At 47.5% G+C, this 23,152-nt stretch overlaps 1 long non-coding RNA gene across 1 annotated transcript; it reads left to right on the top strand.

Annotated features, from left to right (window-relative positions):
• Positions 1-2,690: 2,690 nt before the first annotated feature.
• On the top strand, positions 2,691-15,857 carry LOC111937635 (uncharacterized). The gene is made up of 3 exons (XR_002868682.2): positions 2,691-3,112; positions 3,253-3,370; positions 15,603-15,857. It is a non-coding gene; the product is annotated as an uncharacterized LOC111937635 (long non-coding RNA).
• Positions 15,858-23,152: the final 7,295 nt, after the last annotated feature.

Raw genomic sequence — 23,152 nt, 5'->3', positions numbered from 1 at the left:
TTCTGGGGTTCTGTGGCTGGCAGCCCCAGCAAACACATCTCATCCACCTCGCAGCGTTATCTCTGGGCTCGCTGCAGAGTCATGCTGTGATTGTCATTATGCTTTTAAATGACTCATTTTCCACTTAGCTCCATTGCTGTGGCTTGCAGAGCATCTGGAGCTCTGCAGCAGCGAATCATCACTGCCTGCCACAGCAGTGGGCTCGTCTGTGCCTCTGAAGAATTTCCTGAACAAAACACAGCCAAGGCAGGCAGCTGGTGGTGCCTGTGTGAGCACCTGTCCCACACCAGACCAAAATCTGCTGATGTGCTTGCAGGAGCTGCTGGAGCATCCTTATTGCCATTTGATAGCACCTGAATCTGGTATTTTTGTAGATGAAAATGGGAGATTCTTGTCAGATGCACACGAGAGACCCTGTGCTGTGCTGGGGCAGCCAGTCCTGTGTGTGTGAGGAACAACCTGGCCCTGTGAAAAACGAGGTTCACTTTTTGTTTCATGTAACATTTAAAAAGTTTAATGAAAGGACGATTAGGAGACAGAGATAAAGCCAAATGAACAAATAAGGCCGGGTGCCTCAGCCAGGAGCACACCTTGCAGTAAAGGATTGTCCCCTAAAAACAGAAATCTGGTGCATATTCATAAATGCTCATGTATTATCCAAACATTCCTCTTAAGTTTTAGAAAAAGTTTTAGTTTGTTGCTTGTTTAGCTTCAACTGCCCCCTCCCAATCCTGGTTCTGCTCAGTCTCACATTCCCAATAACAGAGGTTCAATAAATTCCTCTCTCAGAGCTCCAGTCACCGCTGTCTTCATCTGGATAAAATAATCTGAGAATGCAGGGGGGTTTCTGAATCCTTTCAGTCTCTGGGTTATGTGAACTAAAGCAGTCTTTACTTTAATAACATGCTACAGCCTAATATATATACATATATATATATATATATATATATATATATATATATATATATATATATATATATATTTATTTATTTATTTATTTAAAATATATATATTTATATATATATATTACAGCACTATTTCTAAGTTTTTTTCACTAACAGAAGTAAAAGAAACTATATTAATACATCAAAGTTTCCCAACATTATACATATAACATTCATTTTCATATTTGCGAAAGTCAATATTAACTATTATTTTAATATAAAATTTTTTATTATTTTATATTATATTATATATAATTATATGTATATAATATATATTTTTATTATTATATATTATATATATTATATATTATAATATATAATTCTTGTATATTATATAATATATAGTATTTTATATATTATCTATATTAACTATATATATAAAACTATATTAAATATTAATATTAAAGCATTAATAGAATATGTATCTATAACAGTCCTGACGGGAAGGATCCCCCGCTAATCTAAGGAGGGACTCTTTGCATCAGAGTAAAATAAAATAATAAAACTTATTTTGTTTTTCCTCCTGGGCTGCCGGGCTGGAGCTGCAGGGGGCAGTGTGGGAGAGGGAAATCCCTGCCCAAGGCGGAGCAGCGGCACTAGAGGGAGATAAAGGGCTGGAAAATCGACTTTTTTGGGGTGTTTGGGTGGCTTTAGGGCTCGGGTGGATCCTCTGCCCCTTTAGCCTCGGCTAAAGAAAGAAAAAAAACTTGTTATTTTTGTTTTCCACTCCCCCTTTGGGAAGGGATCCCCCTAAAAAATCCTCTCCCTCTTTTGAAATTTTTGTCACCCACATTCACCTCGTTGTCTCTGCCCCGATTTCACCTCTGCAATTTCACACTTGGAACCTTAAAGCGAGGTGCTGGGGGAGCAGGGAAAGCCTTTGGGGCTTTATTTATTCCCCTGAGTTTTGTCAGCTTTGATTTCCTTTTTCCCTGAACACCTGGCACATCTGGACGATGCTGGGCATGGAGTGACCCTCGGGGACGGTGCAGGGCAGGAGCTGACTCTGATCCCCTTTACCCCTTGTAAAGAACATTTATTATCAGGAATTCTATGTGAGAGGTTTCATCACAGCCTTTTTGGTTCCCCCAGTTACAATTTCTAATGCCCATTAGCAATGCAGTAAATCTATTCTGGAGATTATTTTGTTTTAATCTTGACTTTGGAGGGATTACAATCAAAGTGGGCATCGGATTTTAAGAATTATCCTGTAATGAATGCAAGAGCTCTGTATCACTGCTAATTCTAAACTCCATCAATTTCTTTGCAGTAACCAGCTTCCCAAAATGCTGGCAAGTGTCAGTCCTGAGATTCCACTGAGAGTATTTTCCTTTGAATTACGACCAAAGGCTCCCTTGTCATATTTTCCCTGAAGGGAGCACAGAGCTTGGATCTGAAAGTTCTGCCAGCTTCAGTAGACACAGCTTTCCTAGGCTGGTGCTGCAGAGTTAAAGCAAAAACCTTCCAGGTGATTCCTGTGTGTGCTCTGCCTGTGATGCTGTGAAATCCCTGCAGCCCCAGAGTCTCTGGCCCCCGTTGTTGGGACAGAGTATATCCCAGGGAGCATTTTCCTTTGGATCCATTGCCTTTTTCCAATGTTTGCCTGGAAAATTTTCATCAGTTCTAATTCTGCCTTGCGTGTTTTGGTGGCAAACGCCTGCGGGCTCAGCCTGGCACAGGGAAGGTGTGTGTGGCACCCAGCCCTGCCCTGGGCAGAGCACAGAGCTGTCCTGTGCCAGGCTGAGCTCAGCTGTCCCTGGGGAGCTGCTGGGTTGGTCCCATTGGGCTCTGGAGCGCAGGGAAAGGTGTGGAACCTTCCCTAGGTGTGGAACCTTCCTTCCCCAGGTGTGGAACCTTCCTTCCCCAGGTGTGGAACCTTCCTTCCCCAGGTGTGGAACCTTCCTTCCCCAGGTGTGGAACCTTCCTTCCCCAGGTGTGGAACCTTCCCCAGGTGTGGAACCTTCCCCAGGTGTGGAACCTTCCTTCCCCAGGTGTGGAACCTTCCTTCCCCAGGTGTGGAACAGCCAGGACTGTGCAGAGACAGGGCACAGCTCTGCTGTAACAGAGGGATTTTGGTGCCAGGGTTTTTTCAGTGCTTTAAGGGTTGCAGTTTTCTCAGGCAGGTAACAAACTCTTCAGGCTGGGATCTGATGGATAACAGCTGTCAGGTGAGATTCCCCCACAGGTGGAAGGGGATGGCAAGGGGAGGAAACAAGCAGGAGTTTGTTCTTGGGCTGCTGAACTCCAAACCTTGACCTCTGGCTTCAGAGGAGCCTGAAGGTTTGGTCTGCTCCTTCTCTTCCTCCAGCCATCCTAAACCAGGCCAGGCTGCAGCTGATGAATTCAGTGTTACACTGAATAATGGCTCGTACTGAGGACAGAGCTTTGTCCATCTTGTGGAGAGTGTTTGTGTCCCCCAGGGTCTGGTAAGTCTTGGGCCTTGCTGACACCTTCTATGTGTTGAGCTGATTGTTTCATGCTTGGAGTGGTTTGTATTTTTAGCATCTCTGTATCTCACAGACTGAAGTATTCTCTGGTTGTTTGCTTTGTTTAGGGTTTTTGTATAAATGGGGAACCTAATCACAGAAACCTGCTCTTTACAGGAACAAAGACTCATCCCTTCTGGGTTGCACTGGAGCATTTTTGCCTGCCCTAAATTCACTTAATTTTAACCTAATCTCTCTGTATTTCTGTAGTGTCTCTGTGCAAGTACCACACTGCTGTCTCAGCAGTAGCAGTGAGGAGTTGAAAGGAGTTAATCATGCTGTGTAGCTTAATGCCTTATGTTTATTATTAGGAATAAAGACAAGCGCTCCACTATTTTATCTCTAATGTGCAGTTCACTTAATTCCTAATCCTCTGAAGAGATGGTGTTCTTCCCAACATTTTGGCTTTGCACGTGAAACTTAAAAGCTGAAATGCTCAGTGTGGCAAGAATTTGAATATGTGCAAGCATAAATCGGTTTTCATGAGCTTCCCCTTAACCATTCAGGGTGGGTTTTCCTTTCCAGGCTGCTCCTTGTGCAGTGTGGAGCTGTGCAAACACGGCCACGGGCTGCTGGGATGTGTTTTGTGGGATATTTCAGTGCTGAGAGCTGGCTGGAATTCCTGTTCCTCCTCTCTCCTTTCCTCAGCTCCCTGCTCGATCCCACTGCTGGAATATTCCCTGGGGATGCTGTGCTGGGAGTTTAATAAGCTTGTGCACGTAGCTGCAGTGTTCCAGGGCTGGTTTTATTCCTTGGCAGTGTATCACAATGCAAAGGTATTTAGCAAACAGTTTAACAAGCAGGATTTTGGCATTGTCCTGTTTTCACTTGTGGAGAAACTTGTTCCTGTCCATCCTCTGGGATAAACTCTCCAAAAAATCCCAGGATGACATCTGTGCTCAGGTTCAGCTTTCAAACTCACACAGTCACCAAAGGCATTGTTTTAGAGGGTTGTTTTCATTGCTCCTCTCTTTTGGGTACATTTAATTTCAGCCTCTCACAATCTTTTTGTTCCACCAGCACACTGATCTTGCTCCACTCAGCTAATTGGATTAACTCACTTGCTGTATTTATTGTACAGTATTGATTTGATAATACCAATCTTCCATCTCAATGTAATCTCATATTTTTTCTGGTCCCAAAGCAGCCCCTCTGAATGCCCCTCCTGCCCCACCTTTGCACCTGGAGTTGGTATAAAATCACAGCAGTGATTAAAAGCCCTGAGGCCAGCCAGGCTCTGTGCCCTGCTGCCTTCATAAGCACCCAGGGCTGAGATAAAGGCCTTGGGTGATGTTCTCACACCTCTTAAAAGCTGCCCCGTGCTGCTGCCTCCCAAAACCTCGTGTTTCTGCAGGTGCTCAGTCACTCCTGGGCTTTGGGGCTAAACACCTCAAATATTTGCTCGCCTCTGCTCACTCCTCCAACTTCTGGCAAGAGCTCAGCATCCGAGTTCTGTGGTGACCTATGAAAATCTCCAGGTGTCTCAAGCATATAAACCTTCAGCTTTCATAAAGTCACAAAATGCTTGTGGTGAGGCAAAGTTGGAATCACTGAACTCAGCAGCAGCTTCCCAGGAGTTGTGGTGAGACAGAATCTGTGTGTAAAGAAAGGGTTTTGCTGTTTGACAGTCAGGTTCAGGCACTTATGGATTCTGCAGGGTTTGAAGCTTCATGTGCATCTTTATTTTGACTCCTGAGAAAACACGTTTGCCATGGAGGCTGCGTTCTCTAAAAGCCTGGAACTGTGCTCTGGGCTGGTCAGTGCATTTTCAAATGGGCTGAGGCTTTCTCCAAACCTGCCTTTGTTTGTCTTTGGGTGGCCTCACCCTGGGGGAGGCTCCAGCCCCAGCTGAGGTGGGCAGGGACCACCAAGGTCCTTTCCCAGGAGCTTCTTGGGATCCTGCAGGTCTCCTGTCTGCTCCAAAACAGGACAGTGATGAGTTCTTGTGGCCCAGGGCAGGTGGGAAGCAGTGTTCTTCTTGCCCTGGGTGCACAGGGTGTGTTCCCACTCAGAGTGGGGAAAACACAGCAGAAAAACTGCTAGCTGTACCTGCTCAACCTTAGCCATTCCTTGAGAAAATAAACCTTTTTTACTTCCTTCCCTTGTGACAGTTTATCTCTGACTGAGGCTTTTCTTCTATTTATTAATAAGTAACTTTACACCTCAGAGAAAGGATTCATACTTACTCCTCTAAGTTGCTAATTCTTCTCACTTTGAAGGGGCAGTGCAGCTGTTCCTGGTTTGGGTAGAAACGGGGTTAATGTGGCAAGGTTCACATGATGGGATAAAAAACCTCTGCTAAAAGGCTGCTGTGCAGTGGCAGTGACTTTGATTTAAAAATCCTGTGAATTAGGGTTTGCTCCTGGTAGTAGCTCCTCCAGATTTAAGTCCTGCTTGTCCTACCTGAGGGCTGTGGGTGTGTGTGGGACAATTTAGCAGTGCCCAGCAGGACAGGGTCTATTATTCCATCTCAGAGCAGCTGCCAGGGAGTGTTTGGCAGTGTTTGATTGGGGGATTGGTGTTAAAAACCAGATTATTGTAAAAATGGGGGAAGTTTTGACATGGAAGAGTCTGGTTGAGCAGAAAGAACAGCTACCAGGTGGCTCGTGCTAAGCAGGTAAATAGGAATAAATGATGGTTTCAGTGCAGAGCTTGTGGAGGCTATCCAGCAATTTAATAAGCTCCAGGAGCAGAAGAAATTCCTCAGGGCCCAGTGGTGCAATGCACTCTGGAAATGGATTTAATTGAATTGTAACAAGGCCAGTTATGGGCACCTGTTCCACGTGCATGCAGCTCCTTGCAGGCCCAGCTCCAAACTCACAACTGCAGCATGTGTTAGAGCAGTGTTTAAAAAACTTCAAGTTGACAGAAAGCATCAGAGCACTTTATTCCTGCTTTAATTCACATTGAAAGGCACCTCCCTGCAAAGGGGCAGCTGAGAGGAGCTGGCTGAACCCAGCCTGCAGCAGCAATGTTTGGGATGAATCTTCCAAGTTGTTCGTGTTGTGACCTGGCACAAAGTGATCCTGTTGGGAAATGAGGTACCAGTCTGTAATTAAAAATTACCTGAGATGGAACTGCCAGAGGAAAAGGTTTGAGGGGGCTTCTGGTCTTTAAAAGCCATGGAGGCAGTGTAGTGTTGAAGGTGTGGCACACTGGTGTGTTCCTGCTGTAAACAGCTGGTTTTGTTAATAAAAACTGATATGTTCCTACATCCTTAAATGTTAATAGCCAGCTGAGAGAGAATTCTGATCAAGATTTAATTTTTTTCTTAATTCCTGACAGTGTTTACACGCTGACAGTTGAAAAGGACAGCAAATACCTTCAAACTTTTCTTTAGAAATAAAATTAATTATGGGACTGACTGATGCTGCTGAGGTCTGGGTTCCAGTTATGTGACATTGCAGAGGGGCTGACAAGCACAATTCCCTGAATGGGATCTTGCAGGGAATCTGGGGGGCTGCAGTGATAATACACAATTTTCACCCCCAGATGCTTCCCCTGGAGTTGAGAGATCCATGTTTGAGTAAATGCACAACTTGATTTAATCACATTTGGGGTGGAAGGCAGGCAAAGTTTGAGGTTTATTTATTAAAATCAAGTTGAAGTTACTCAAACTGCATCCCACACATCGAGTGCTTCTCTCCACACTGCTCCTGTCCCATTCCATTGAACCTGCCCTGAGGCTGAAATATAATAATTACTGTCTAACCATGTCTTAAATAGGTAAAAATGATCTATTGATACATAATAAACGGAGATAACAAAATATTTTATTCATGTTTTCTGAAAGTCTCAATTATTTATATTTGGGTATCAATTAGAGTTTGCATTTAAACAGAATTCAGAGCAGTAGCATTCTGTTCACTTAGTCTAAATTAGATGGCAGTATGTTTCACTTAATATAAATTGTGTGTGATTACTTACAATCAGTTTAAATCAATAAGTTTGTGATGGATTTTTCCCAGTGCTGTGGTTGCTCAGTAATAAATCCCTTGTTTAGTCCAGAAGGCATTGCTTCTTTTGGCAGCTTTCCCTGCATTTCAGTAATGACTATTGGATAGGCACAGTTTCAGCAAATCAGCATTTAAGAAGGAAAAAAAATAAAAAAAAAAGCCCCTTTAGAGGATAAACACATTAAAAAAATCAATTTACCACAACTAGTCCCAATTCAAATTAATAGAATATTCAGCTCTGAGAATCTTGGAGCCTGTTCCTTGTAGCAGAAATTTGTGTATATCCTGAGTTAACAGTGTGAAGGCAGGGAATGGGAATGTGGCCTGTGACTGAAGGGCTGGAAGCTTTGCTCAGAGGACAGGTATAGAATATTTTTCTTGGATAAAGGGAGCCCCAGGCTGGCTTGAGTCATTCCTGGAGTCCTGCTCCCCATCTGCAGGAACCATGGGGTCTGTCCCTGCAGGGTCCCTGCACTGGGGGAGGATGCCCTGGGGATGTCACACGGTGCAGTAAAAGATCCCCCAGTGGTTTGTAACAGGACTGAGGATGCTTGCCTGTGAGCCCAGCTGGAATTCTGCACAGGGAGCCAGGGTGCTGCAGGGAACTCCTGCTGACAGACACTGAGAAATGCCTGGCCTTTGAACACCGTGCCCATCCTTTTCTCTCTGTCGCAGTATCTGGTTTGAGATCAGTTGTGCTAACCACAATAGTCTCATTTCTCATCCCTGCAGCCTTTCAGGTCTCATCCCTTCCGTGTAAAAACCACTTGGACTTCTCGACCTGTGCTTTAAACCCCTCTTGAGGCGCTCCAAGGAGATTCCTTAGGGAGGAAATGTGGTCACTGCAGGCACTAACTCCCTTCTCTGCATGTGGACAGCACAGCAGGATGAGGTGTCCTGTCACTGTGAGAGGAGGCTCTGATGTCCCAGGGCTGGGGCACACGAGTCCAACGAGCCCCAGGGGCTGTGGGTATTTTCCACATCCAAAGTAGGGCAGGTGTAAATGGCTTTGTGTGAGGAGCATTCCTCTGGAGGAGAGCCCTGCACTCACCTCTGATGTGTGTTACAGGTAAAGGCCATTTCCCAGGGCATCACAGTCCAACCTGGGGGGGGGGTTGTCAGTTCTTTTTCTCCCCCCTGCCTTTTAGACAAATATTTGGGTGCCTGTGAAGATTTTGCATAACTGCTGGCAAAGTCCCTCTCCATAACCACCCACACTCCTGCTGAAGCCTCTGGCTGAGCAGTTCCGCTGTCTTTAATAGGAAAGAGTGCTGCAGGCAGTGGCTGGGTCCTGTGGGGTGCTTTGGGATGGGGTAGGGAAAGGCATTCTCAGCAAAAGCTGTTCCTAAAGATCCTCCTGGGGAAGGGGAGCTGGTGCTGCAGGATCTCTGCTGGAGCACAGCTCTCTGGTGCTGTGTGCTGGGACAGAGCAGGGTGTTCAGCACATTCCTGGTGCCCTGATCACACCCAGCCCCTGGAAACAGCTCCAGTCCCATCCCTGGCTCCCAGGCAGGACGGGCTGTGTGCTCCTGCTTCATTTCCAGGGCAAGCAGGGGCTGGTGGTGTTCCACAAATTCCCCGTTAGGAACCCGGGACCCTCAGCAGAAGGGGAGTTTGAAAGAAGAGGAAACCAGAATGAGCATGAGGCTGGGGGTGGATGTCTCCAGGAGAGCTCGAGGCTTTGCCCAGAGGCTCAGATTTTGCCACTGACCTGGGTTTGCTAATATTCCCCCCAGTATTCCTCCCACGCCTTCTCTCCCTTTGTACTGAAGGCAGGCTTTGAACTGGTGTTTTATTCTGTGATTTTTATGCAGAAAAGGGCTTTGGGTTTTCCCCCTTTCCTTTCTATTTTTTCTGATAGTTGATTTGAGTTGGTTCCAACCTAACTTTGTACCAAAGCTTTTCTCTCTGTCCTGAAGGGCTGAAGGCATAATCACTGCTTTCTCATTTAAATTCTAAAATTACCTTTCAAATCTTACCTTTGCATTTATTTTGTGAAAATCTTTTCTGGCCTTTTAAGGGATGAGCAAACACAGTTTCAGCAGTGCAGGAGTGGAAAAAGGCCAGAAATTGCTCCCTGCCCTCTTGACACAGAATTTGCATAATTCCAGACCATGGCATTGCAGGTAACTTGTGATTTAACCACAGGGAGCTGTGGAGCTGCTCTGTGTCCGGGGGGTGTGGGTGGCTCAGGCTGGGGGATGTGGTTTGTTCTGTTTGAGGTTTGTTCTGTTTGAGGTTTGTTCTGTTTGAGGTTTGTTCTGTTTCTGGGAGCTGTGCTTGGGCACAGGTACCCCTGTGTGTGCTCATCCCTGGAATGATCTGGGGATGGAGAGGCTGGGCTGGGACAGAGGAGGTGCAGGGCAGCAGCACCCAGGGATGGGGAGCAGCCCCAGCCATCCCTGCAGAGGCTGAGAGGGGATGAAGAGGGATGAGGTTTATCCCTGCATGTTCACCTGGGAATGTTCACTTGTCTCAGGCCCTTGCTGTGGATCTGGCACCTGCAGCATCGATGGTTCTGCTGTTGCAGCATTTAATCTGCCTGGGTTTGTTTTCTCCCGAGCCAGCTCTGGAGGTGCAGTGTGCTCCTGGTGTTTTTGCTGTGCTCTCTTGAAAGGGAAGGTGTAGGCAGCTCCATCTCCCAGCTCTCACTGACGCAGGATCTGTCACAAAAATCCCACTATCAAAACGTCTCTGCTGTGGAGGCAGGGCTGCTTTTTTATTCTCCACCTTCTTACCAAATCCATCGCTCTCGGGCAAGCGTGGGGAGCCTTCTCCTTGCCAAAGGCTGCACAGAACGTTCAAACAGCTCTGACAAGCTGCACATTAAACCACACAGTTGTGGTTATCCCCCCTTCTGCTCCTGCTGGAGAATTTTGCTGTGGGCTTTATGAAATGGGTAGGGAGCTGCAGTCAGCCAGGGGGCTGCAGATTCACCACCAGGCTGATGAGCTTTCTCTTAATGGTGTCATAAAGCTGCTGCTGCTGGAGGTGCAATGTCACCCCTCAGCCCCAAGTCAGACACCTCCAGATGTGTTTCCCAGCCCAGCAGCTGCATCCTGTGGGAGCTGAGGGTGTTCTTCCAAGGAGGACGAGCAGAAAACAGCCCTGGCCACAGCCCACCCTGTGTCCCAAGGGAACAGACAGCTCCCAGCTCCATCAGGGCTTGGGAACTGGGAAAACAACCTGTCCTGGCAGGTGTCCTGTGTGCCACACAAAATCCCTTCAGATAATTACATTTTGGGGTTTTTTTAAGGGAGTCTTGAGCAACGTCAAAGGGCTTAAAATATGGCAAAGCTTTTCAGTTAATGGCCAAGTTAATGAGGCCTTGAAGTGGTTCTGTGCTCTCCCTCCCTCAAATTAGTGGCAAGTTCTATCAGGGAGGGGTGTGTAGGAAAAATCCTGATGAAAGCATAGAATAGTTTTTGCAAGGAATTAAGTAGGAGATAGCTTTTTGGCTCTGGAAAGAGTAAACAAGTAGAAAATTATGGTCATTTGACAGCAGGAAATCTATTTTTTGTCATTACTGTGTATTGGAGGCATCAGTGAATGAGACTGTTTAAACCCCAATCAGCCACCAACCCTCACAGGATCACTTTCTTCTTTCCTCTTTCTTTTCATTTAATTTCATTGCTGAGATTGAAAGATCCAAGTATGAAAGGCTTGAAATAGGTGATCATTCTCATCTCAAGGCTTTTGCCTGGCTTTTTACTTTTCAAATCTCATTTCAGAACACATTGCATTAAATTACATGAAATTACCGAGCACTTTAATTACTTTTTTTTTAAAAAAAAACAAAAACAAAAAGCCCAAGCCATTCTTATCTGCTGCAGCCCAGAGAAGTGATTTGCTGATGCAGTGCCACCTCCCTGAGTGTTGTGAGCTCCAGGATGGGGAGGATGAGGAGCTGTGGGAAGCACAGCAGCCCAGTTCCAGCTGTGGGGCTGAAGATCCAGCTGTGTCTCTTGAGCTGCTTTTGCAAAGACAAGAAGCCCGTGCTTGATTTGGAGATGAATGAGTTGTTTCACCCTTTTAGGTGTTGCTGTTGATGTCTCTGCTGTAAAGTTTTGGTACCTGGGAAGGAGAAGTGAAGAAAAGCAGGGGGAGGGATGAATTTACAAAGCTGCTGATTAAAAAGACAGCAGTGAGGAAATCATTGTTGTTTAGAGCTGGAACGGGCTGTGGGATCTTCCCATCCCAATTACCATTTCTAATTGACTTGTAGGAGAGTGCTCTCCCTGCTTTTCCCGCAGTGGTGTTGCTAGGAAGGGTTGCTAGGCAACTCCTCAATGACTGAACCGACCTTTAAGATAAATATATGTATTTTCTCCCCATTTTGATGCTGGAAAGCAAACCTCTATTTTGTCTCTGTGCTGGCCTTTCTCTGGAGCTCTTTGGGCACAGGAGTTGCTGAATAATAGTCTGCTAAAGATTTGGCAAAGCTTTTTTTTGTAGGCACAACCTTTTTCATCTGTAACATCCTCAGGAGCTCAGTCTTTGTCCTTGCGATTCGAGCAGCAAAAGTTGACCAATAATATCTTGAATGATTTATCTGATGAATGTAGTGATCCCTATTGAACAAATGACTGAAGAAACGCTTCTCACCGTTCCCTGAGCTGAGCAGGGGCAGAGCATGAAGGGTGCAGTGTGACAAGGAGGATTTAAAGGCTCCCATGTTTCTCAGGCCTTCTCCAGGAATTCTGGTGCCACAGAGCCCCTGGTACCTGCTGGGAGGGCTTTGCTTTTACCAGCTGTGCTTGAAGCAAATCTCTTGGTTTATTATTATGTTCAAATTAACCGAACATCATTCCAATTCAATGCTTCCCATAATTTTTTGGAACGATTTCGCCTCCTGACAAACGTGTCAACTGTTTAATTTTCTCCTTTCCAGGGGAAGGGATCTTTAACAAAGAACATGGAGTCCAACCATTCCCTTAACTCTGCCAAGGCCACCACTGCCCCATGTCCCCAAGTGCCACTGTCCCCTCCTGCCAGGGACTTGTGCAGAGCCAGAATTTCCCCCTGAGCTCATTTTCTCCAGCCTGAGCCCCTTCCCAGCTCCCTCAGGAATTCTCCAGCCCCTTCCCAGCTCCTCAGGGATTCTCCAGCCCCTTCCCAGCTCCCTCAGCAATTCTCCAGCCCCTTCCCAGCTCCCTCAGGGATTCTCCAGCCCCTTCCCAGCTCCCTCAGGGATTCTCCAGCCCCTTCCCAGCTCCGTTCCCATCCCTGGACACGCTCCAGGCTCTGTCCTGTGCCCATTGTTTGTCATTCTGGGGGTGCTGACAGAAACCACCAAATGCAGAATTGCTCAAGATGTGTTTGGTAAAAGCTGAGGCTGCCTTGGGTGCTCTGCCCTCTTTCCCAATACTGAACTGAAATAATAATTAGCATCTCCAGTTCTGTCTTCCCCTCATAATTAAGGGTTTGCATAGCTGGGAATCCACAATGGTTGGGAAAGCAGCCTTTGGAATCCCTCAGGATTTCTTTTCCATTTTAAAATCATAAACAATGTCGGTGTTGACCTACATAGCCTCTGATTTTTCTTTTTTAACCTAAATTGCTGCAAAAGCTACTAATTACAGCCTACTAAAAAGTAAATTAGCAAGCCATCAGTAAAAATTACATTAAAAGCAACATTATTTCCTATAACATTAATAAGCTCTTTTTTGGGTGTGATTTATTTTTGCAACAATTACTGTACAGTCTCCTGGAAGATGTATTTCTGTGTTGTTAATATAATATACATGTATGCAATTTTCCATTTTAGTGCCTATTGATTGCTTCATTTTTCATCTGTATTAGCCTATTCTTATAATTTCCTCTGGGCTTTCAGGAATGGCAGACATCAAGGGAAAATTGGAGTGCTAAGTCCTGTGGGAAATGCAAAAAAGCAAATAGATCAGAGTCGAGTGGAAAGGACTGAGTTCAAGTGCACTTGCATCATGAGAATTTAAACTGCCTTCCAACCTTTCAGAGATCTGAAAGTATTTTATTGAAGGAACTTTGCTTTTATGTATTTTACTGGGAAATTAATTCTAGTTGTGAGCCAAGTCCTTGTGTGTGTGAGAGAAGTGTGTCCATCCTGCTCTGTTTGACAGCCCCCAAGCTGACAAGGTGAGGATGAATGTGTTTTGCTCTCAGCTGTACCATTTGAAAATCATTTGAAAACTCAGCTCCAAGTTACAGTAGCTCATGAAGTTTTGTGATACGAGCCTGCTCCCCAGAATTCAGATTTGCTGCTTCAAATGTCCGGGGTTGCAAGGCACGCTGGTATCAAAATATAAAAGATAAATTTGCTTTTAGGCAGCACGTGTGAAGTGAGAAGGAAGTGGTTTAGTTCAAATCAAGGGTGTGCTCAGTTAGAGCCAGTCCAGAGGAGGTGGTCAGGGGGCTGGAGCCCCTCTGCTGTGGGGTCACACTGGGGGAAGGAGGATCCTGGAGAGGAGAAGGCTCTGGGGGCAGCTCAGTGCCTGAGGAGGCTCTGACACAGCTGGAGAGAGGCTTCCAAAAGGGCATGGGGCAAGGGGAGCAGGATCAGGCTGAAGGAGAGCAGGGCTGGATGGGATTTGGGGCAGGAATTGTTCCCTGGCAGGGTGGGCAGTGCCTGGCACAGGTGCCCAGAGCAGCTGGGGCTGCCCCTGGATCCCTGGCAGTGCCCAAGGCCAGGCTGGATGGGTTTGGAGCTCCTGGGACAGGGAAGGGGTCCCTGCCATGGTGGGGTGGGATGATGGGACCATCCCTTCCAGAGGAACCAGAGCCTGCCCAGCTCTTGGGACAATATCTGTGCCCAAACCATTTCTGAGTCACTGCACCTGAAACCTGTTCCTCTCCCGGGTCTGTGTGTGTTCAGGGCAGCTTCAGACACAATGTCAAATGTCCTCAAGGAGAGAGAACTTCCCAGCTGAGGCTGGGGGGATGAAACACTGCAGAGCACATTTTGTGCTCGGCTCTGAATTCCTGATCAAAGCTCAGAATTCCTGAGTGCTGGAGCTCCCAGTGTGTGTGATGGAGATGGCACCTGAGCCATGGCCTCACTGGCTCCAGGTGTCCCCAGAGCTGCTGCAGAAGGTGCTGCTGCTGCTCCCTGCCCAAACCTGGCTCCTGCTCCCATGTCCCTCCCTGTCCCTGCCCTGGGTGGGCATCAGGAGCTCCCTGATTCCCTTTCCTTTCTCATTTTCAAGCCAGTCTCCCAGGGAATGGCACACATGTCCTGTTTGCTGGGTGTTTTGGGGGTGACACAATAAGGAAGGGTTTTCTGCTGAGGAGGAGATAAGCTCACAAGACCTGAGGATGAGAACATTTAATTACCATTCTGCTATTGCTCAGCATGACCTGGTTAACCTTCATTCCCTTCCTCAAAGGTGACTGCAGGTAAGAACCACGAGTTTGGTTCCTTTACTGAAGCAACAGGGGCTATCAAAGCCTGCCTGGCATCTTCATAGGTTCTGGTTTATACAGGGGAAATAGAAATTTTCTAGAAATTTAATATGTAGGACAGAATTGCTTAAGTAAATTTGCTGAGATAACGCTGGAGTGTTCTAGTGATGAGTTTGGAAGGAGAAATAAAGAGGAGGGTAAGACACAGAAATCTGAGCAGGCAAACTGATCAGTGGGAACTCCCAGGAGTGCCAAGACTTTCCTTTAGCATTTGGGAAGTTTTATAAGGACACAGACTGAGGAAAAAGCAGCACAATTCAAAGATCATCCATCTCTTCTAGTGCTGATAATTTCTTAGCTTTTATCTCCCAGTGACTCTGGAAGCACTTAGACAGGAATTGGTATAAATTTTCCCCATTAGCCTGTCGTCACCTAATAGCTGAACCAGGAATGGGGCTGGTGTCACTCTGTGCCAGGCTCTGAGTGCCAGGGCTGTCACCTCTGCCTGTCCCTGCCACCCCAGCCTGTTCCAAACTGCTGTTTACTGATCCTCATGGGCTCCTGCTTCACCAGCCTGCCAGGGAACACCAACAAACAGCAGCTCTGGGGCTGTTCAGACAGTTTGCTTATTGCTTTTGGCCTGGGCAAAAGAGTGAGGAAGTTTAATGCCTTGGGAAAGCAAGGTGATTGTCTCCACACTGTTATTGTCCTCTAATGGTATTGAGTGGAAAAATCTAGGCTTTGGGGGTGTAATATTATTATTATTATTATTATTATTATTATTATTATTTATTATTTATTATTATTATTAATTATTATTATTATTATTTTATTTTTAGGCTCCTGAATCCATTGTTATAAGATAAATTCCTGTCAGAGGTCCTAAATGTATTCAAGAAGTCTGCAAGGGAACCCTTGCAGCTACTCCTGGGAGGTGTAGGCTGGTGGTTTTTGAAGCAATGGGAAATGACAGTCAGAAGCCAGCTCAAAACAAGTGGTTTCAGTACAGGAGTTAATGTTCCAGTGAGTCCAGGCTGATTAGCTGCCAGCTGATCAATAATCAAATTATTTACCTGCAAATAAAAAATTTCTGAGCCCCCCCAGCCAGGCTGTGATGTTATCAGAGGGTTTGGGCAGTGTGGGGTCCTCACAGGGACCAGGAGGAAGGAGATGCTCTGTCTTCACCCAAACAGCAGAAAAAACCTTCCCTCAGTTGGTGCAGCAACACAAATGTGTGTCATATCTGCTTTCCTTTTGTATCTCCTTACTCCAGCTGACAGCAAGAGTCAGATATGCTTAATCTGGGAAAGAGTGTCAGCAGCATCAGTGTTCTCTCTGCTTTCATATTTCCTGCCCTTTTAATACCCAGAGCTGCTGATCTGATTTCTCCTGGCCATCCTTCTCTCTGTGTTGTTTTTATTTTATTTTTTGCCTATTTCTGTTTCTCTGAGTTGTGTTTCTCTCCTTGGGTGTGTGACTGTGTACAAACTTGGTTCTTCCAGGAGGTGCAATAATAAATGAAGCCTGGAGGTGGAAATAACATTGCAGGGAACATCCTGTCTGTGACTGTAGGGCACTTTGGGAAGGTCTGTGTTTATTTTAGCAGTGCCTTGGTTACTGCCAGCTCGCTTTTGCTTCTTCCACACTTAAACACACAAAAAATATTCATGCAGTAAACAGAAAAGTGGCACTTAAATGCTTTAAACAGAGACTGGAAGAGAAACCATTTTTCCACAACGAAAATATTGCATAATGACAATAACTGAGATAATATTTTTTCATCAGAAAGAACACTTGAGATCACAATACTCCAATACATTTGAGATGAAAATATTGTAAATTAAAATGCTGCACTGAAATTTGCCTTCTACATTTAGTGCAGGAGCTGCAGTTTGCAGGTTGCTGGGTGGTACAAGGCAGGGAAAACATCATTTCTGCTCCTGGAATTTATTCTCTTTGTGCTGTTTTGGGTAAATCTGACTCGTAGGTGAGTCCAGTCCTCAAACAGGTGTCAAGCAGCTGTGACTCTGCAGCTTTGTGAGCGAGCAGGGAGCTTTGGCAGGGCTGGGAAATGGGAATTGCAGTGGGGAGATGTTGGTTGCTGGCCTGAGCAGGGTTTCAGCCTCACTGCTCTGTCTCCATGGTGATATCCCGAGATGGGGCTCGGCAGGCATCTGCTCTGGGTGGTTTTCTGGAAGGTCAGACCGGAGCTGATGGCCAAGGCAGGAGCCTGGGGAGGTGGCTGGGACACTGGGGCTGCTCCCAGTGGAGATGGGTCTGTGCTGGGTCTGTGCCTGACAGCCCTGCCAGGCAGGGCAAGGCCCAGCTCCTGCTGCAGAGGACACTGGCCAGGAGTGGAAAGGAAATCCTGGAACAGCTCCTTGGAAGGAATTCCCAGCTCCTGATGTGTCTGGAAGAGGAGGAGTGTCTTGTGCAGGGGCTGATGGCTGTGTGCACACACGAGGGCTGGAGATGCCCTGCAAGAGCAGCCCCACAAAGGGGGTGCAGCACCCCCAGTTGGGCTGGGGCAGGTTGAGCCAAAGCTCCCAGAGCAGCGAGGGAGGCTGAGGAGAGCTCCAGGATTGCCCAAGACACTCTGGCCCGAAGTGCAGAGCCACAGAACCCTCAGCAGCACCACCAGAGCTTGTTCTCCTGGGCTTGGGAATGAACCAGAACAGGGAACGTTTCATTTCTACCTCTCAGAGCCTCTCCCCTGTTCTGCCATGCTTAAACTGCACAAAGGAATTGAAATCATGATGAGCTGAGACACTCCTGCCGAGGGCTGAGCTATTTGTCTCTGAATGGAGGGGAGAGGATGGATTCTGGGGACAACTTCACGTTGTACTGGCTTACAATGAAGCAGAAATCCTTATTTACATAAGGAAAAGGAACTGGGATGTTTTGACAGTGGTATTTTGCTTGAAAACAAATTTCTTGTGTTAATTATACATCTGCAGAGCAGCTCCTGTATGTGGCACTTGGTGTTAGAGATGGCACAGGCTGGCCCCTGAGAGCCCTGGTTTGAATCATTGCCCCTCTGTAATAGACTGTGAGCCAGCCATGTGTGATATTCCTGACAAGGATAAACCCAGCTGCCTCATAGCAGCAAAAACCAACATTTATTTCAGGCAGCTATTGAGTGATAGTCCTTTCATGTTGCTCTTGTTGCCGAGTTTGCTTTCCAAAACCCCTCAGGACGCTGCTGAACATTGTTGGGAGCAGTGATATTTTCACACCCCTGCTCTTTGCCACCATCTCACACTCACCTTTACTCTCCAAGTGTCAAACTGCTTTCTTGATCGCTTAGCAAGAACATTTGGAGAGAATTCCTGTGGTGAATAAATCTGGGAGCTGTCCCTGGCTGTTCTGGGGAAAGCTGCATTCCAGAGGTGGTGGGGTGGGAATGTGAGAGGGAGAGCATCTGCTGCATGTGGTGAGTGGGGTTTGTTGTGTTTGTAAAGAGCCAAGAGAAAGTACATGAACAAGAATGTGGAATTTCAGCTCATGAGAACTGGACACTGAAACAGCTCCAGGGTCTGGGTCAAGAGGAAAACTCTGTGACCTTGGTTCCCTGGTCTGCAGCAGGATAACAGCAGTTGTGTCTGTGAGCACAGCCTGCAAAAATCATCTTTTCAGCTTCAGCATGCGAACCAGCAGGACTGCCAGGGACTGAAACAGAGCTAGCTGGCCCTGTGTCACTGCTCTCCAGGCTTCTGTGCCCCTGGCTGGGGAGTGAGGGCTCCTGGCTGGGGAGTGAGGGCTCCTGCTGCCCTGGAGAGCCACAGCCCTGCTCTTCCCTCCTCAATAACCTCGTTCCCCTGCATCCCCCCCTTCCCCTGCATCCCCCCCCCTTCCCCTGCATCCCCCCCCCTCCCCTGCATCCCCCCCCCTCACTGCATCCCCCCCCCCACTGCATCCCCCCCCCACTGCATCCCCCCCCCTCACTGCATCCCCCCCCTCTCACTGCATCCCCCCCCTCTCACTGCATCCCCCCCCTTCCCCTGCATCCCCCCCCTTCCCCTGCATCCCCCCCCTTCCCCTGCATCCCCCCCCTTCCCCTGCATCCCCCCCTTCCCCTGCATCCCCCCCTTCCCCTGCATCCCCCTCCTTCCCCTGCATCCCCCCCATTCCCCTGCATCCCCCCCTTCCCCTGCATCCCCCCCCTTCCCCTGCATCCCCCCCCTTCCCCTGCATCCCCCCCCTTCCCCTGCATCCCCCCCCTTCCCCTGCATCCCCCCCTTCCCCTGCATCCCCCCTGCTCAGCCCACCTGCAATGGGCAGGAGGAACTCAGCTCTCTGTGGCAGGTCTCTATATTATCACAGTTCTCACTTGTCCTCTGCAGGAGCGTGTCCCAGCAGATCTATAGAAGTGTCTTCTGGATTTAGTGTAAATCCAATATTGCCAGCAAGAAGGATCACTTGCTGCCCTCCCATTGTGTTTTAGTTTTAGTGAAGCCATTACTGGAGTCGTGTCTTTTATTTATGTTAACATGTTGTTAACTGTAAGCTCATAAAGACATAAAGTGCATGAAATCAATTAGGTACAGATTTAAGGAGTGGGCATAAAGGAAATTTTCTGATTTACCTTCCCATTTGTTGAATATAGACCTTGCATTCCTTTGAACATGAAAGGAATCAATTGACTCTATTTAATTCCCTTAATTAATTTCTGTTATCATTTTTCTTGCCTCTTTACTTCCATTTAAAACTACCTGGATCCCAGTTTGAAAATTCTCTGAAGCCATAACAATTTGAAATTAGAAGGTTTATTTAAAAATATCATTTGGGCTCTAAGAGCTTATTAGTTAAAAACTATGTTCCAAGGTAATCCTCAGCTTCACAGAAGGGTTTAAATTATATAAAAATATTTTTGCATTTGCTTTTATAAAGTTTTCTTTAGTTTTTAAATGAATTTATAACTGAAGAAGTATGGAAAGCGTCTTTCTCAGTAGAGAGAACTGTCTAATCATGCCCAAGTCCATGGTTTTTTAGCAAGGGAAAAGTCTATCAACTTATTTTTCGCAGTATTTTGTCCAGAATACCGAGAGCTCTCTATATAAATGCTAATCAAATTAGATTTGTTAGGGATACAGTTTGTTCAGTGCTGTCAGTCAGGCCAGTGGGATCGGAGCTGGCAGGAGCCTTTCAGTAAAATCCTGGAAAATGTGGATCTCTGATGCCTGGGATTCTCTGCCTGGAGCTCAGAGGATCTGGGCAATGTCTAAATTTAGGATGTGAACACTTGGCTCCACTGGGAGTGCTGGATTTATGAAATATTTCAGTGGTGAATTTAGGGGCTTGGGAGCTGGGAATCCTGCACAGCCCAGAGCTGAACCTCCACAACAATCCTACACCACAGGAGGGTTTTTTACCTGAGTTTTACCATTAAAACCTCAAGTGCTCATGAATGATGCACGTGGTCAAATCAGTGAATGACAGAAGGGGAATGGGCTGTGTGCTACCCTTTAATGTTCCCTTTGGGAAACAGGAGGGGCAGAGGCCACTTCTGCTCATCCTTTGGGAGGAACAGGAGGCAGCAGCAGCTGGAGCTGGCTGGGGCAGAGGCTTCTTCTCTGAGATCACTCCAGAAAACAGAATTAGTGATGGATCAGAGTTGTGAAGCTGTCATCTGACCTGTGCTCGTGTCACCGAGCATTTGGAAGGGAAATGCTTTCAAATGTGCCTCTAAATGCTCATCAGCTAATGAGACAGAAGAGAAATTCCTTAGGGAGAGAGTTGACTGAAGAGCAAACAGCAGCAATGCCCCTCAGCTCACCACTGGGCCAGAACAAGAAAGGTTTCTAATAATCACAGGGGGATGTTGGTGGGCTCAGGTGGGATGTGCCAGGCCTGGGATAATCAGATTATCGGTCCCCTGAGGCTTTGTTCTGGGAGAACTCTTCAGATACAACGCTGGTAACAGATTGAAGTGGAGGTTTTCTGCGTGGTTTGGGGTTTTTTTGTATTTTTAGTTTTGAAATGAAGTGGATTACTGGGGTTTCCTTCTGGAGCAATGTTCTGGGTGGATCTTCCTTAAGCTGTGCCTACTCTTGGGGCCAGCTGGAAGTGAGGAGCCCTGGGGATGTGGTCTCCCATCACAGCTGGAGCCAGGGAAGTCTTTAGGGATTAAGAGCAAAACCCAGCAGGCCCTTGGTGCATCTTACACCAAGATTTAAGTGACTTTCTCCATTTATGACTGGAAGTCCCCTGGCACAGCAGAGTTGTCATGGATACTCCAGCTCCAGGACACTAAAGCCCATCATTCCTGACATTTATGAAATCTCCAACACTTTTCAATCTGCTCTCAGTACCACTGCAAACCCACATCAAAGCAGATGGTGCAGAGCTGCAGGAATGGCCTCTTTACCTCCTCAGGCTTGGAGAGGGCTGTGCTGCTCCAAAAGCTCCAGCAGTGCCAACAAAGTCATCACCTGAGCACCACTGGGGTAGCCTTTAATGTAAATAAAAGTACAATTTGTCATGTTTTCACTGGAGATCCCACACAGCTCCAGAGCTGGGGCTGCCCTTTGCAGCCCAAAGAGCTCCCTTAATGCAGGGGAGAGATTTTGGGTGCATGACACCAGTCAGTGAGCACACACCTGCTGACCCACAGCTGCTGCGTGGGATTTGGAACCTGGGGCAAGTGCTGGGATCAAAGGTGGACTCGATTATTTCTTTCTTTGCGATGGTGTTGGGGAGGAAATGTTCTTCTTGTTCAAGCTGCAAACTGGAGAGGATAAGGAAGGGTTGAAAATAAAAGGCATTGTGAAGCTGCCTCTGCTCTGGAGTGGCTCTGGGTGTCAGAGTCTGTCACACTCACCCTTGTGCCCTTCTTTAATTGGCAATTAGTGCAATAGATCTGTACTCCTTTAGTATTAATTTCAGCTGGGTGCTGACAGATTACAGGTGAAGAGAAGATGCCTTGAAAGGCAGCTTCTTCCATGTTTCTTTAATTATTCCTTCGAGGAGCTGCCAGCAACAACACTGCCCCTGTTATTGCTTTATTGAGCAGATGTAGGGAAACAAATACATTTTTTTTAAAGAAAAATTAGCTTTTGGGCCTGGTTCTAATAAATTATTTCAATTGACGTAAACGAGCAAGCTGTCAAGCTCGCCAGTATTCACATGATTCTTTCAGTGCTAGGAATAATGAATTGTAGCTTTTGTGGAGCCTGGCACTGCTGCTTTGCTGGCTGAGTGAGGCAGGCAGGGCAGGAGAGCTGGTGCTGCCAAAGGCTGCAGCCGTGGGGTGCCAGGTGTGCCCTGGGCACTGTGTGCCACCTCATCCCTGCCACCTCATCCCTGCCACCTCATCCCTGCCACCAGCCCTGCCACCTCATCCCTGCCACCTCATCCCTGCCACCTCATCCCTGCCACCTCATCCCTGCCACCTCATCCCTGCCACCATCCCTGCCACCATCCCTGCCACCATCCCTGCCACCATCCCTGCCACCATCCCTGCCACCTCATCCCTGCCACCTCATCCCTGCCACCTCATCCCTGCCACCATCCCTGCCACCATCCCTGCCACCATCCCTGCCACCTCATCCCTGCCACCTCATCCCTGCCACCTCATCCCTGCCACCTCATCCCTGCCACCATCCCTGCCACCTCATCCCTGCCACCTCATCCCTGCCACCATCCCTGCCACCTCATCCCTGCCACCTCATCCCTGCCACCTCATCCCTGCCACCTCAGCCCTGCCACCATCCCTGCCACCAGCCCTGCCACCTCAGCCCTGCCACCTCAGCCCTGCCACCTCATCCCTGCCACCTCATCCCTGCCACCTCATCCCTGCCACCTCATCCCTGCCACCTCATCCCTGCCTCTCCTGGACAGCTCCAGCTGCCAGGGACAGCTCCTCCAGCTGCCAGGAGCTCTGTGCTGAGCACATCTGGAGCCAGAGGAGGCTGGGAGCAGCTGCTGAGGCAGGTCCCACAGGACCCTGCTGCTGCCACAGGGACAGACAGACAGACAGGCTGTCCTGCAGGGGAGCTGAACCCCCGAGCTGGGGTTCAGGACAGGCTCCATGGCCAGGGGAGCAAGGGAGGGATCAGGGCAGAGGAAGGACAGACAGACGGAGCCCAGGGAGCTGCAGACACCACTGGGAGCAATCACAGCCCCCTCCAGGACTGGCTCTGTGAGAAATGCCCATTTCTCGTGCCCTCAGTGCCCTGTGGCTCTGTCTGTGCCCTGCAGCTGTGCAGGAGCACTCCCTTCCTTCTGGCTTTGCCCCATTTTCCAGCTGTTCACGGGGTTTTATTCTACACTTTGCTTCACCTCTTATGCAGAACATTTTTCTGATCTATTTCTTTCAAGTGAAGCTGGAATACAACATCAGAGAGAATTGAACAGGGGGAAACCTTCCCTTTCAAAAAAAGTCTTGGTG

Source organism: Cyanistes caeruleus, chromosome 21, assembly GCF_971803275.1.
Source record: "Cyanistes caeruleus chromosome 21, bCyaCae1.hap1.1, whole genome shotgun sequence".
Lineage (NCBI taxonomy): Eukaryota > Metazoa > Chordata > Aves > Passeriformes > Paridae > Cyanistes > Cyanistes caeruleus.
Note: the sequence above shows the minus strand (reverse complement) of the source record. Positions and strands in the feature narration are given on the sequence as shown.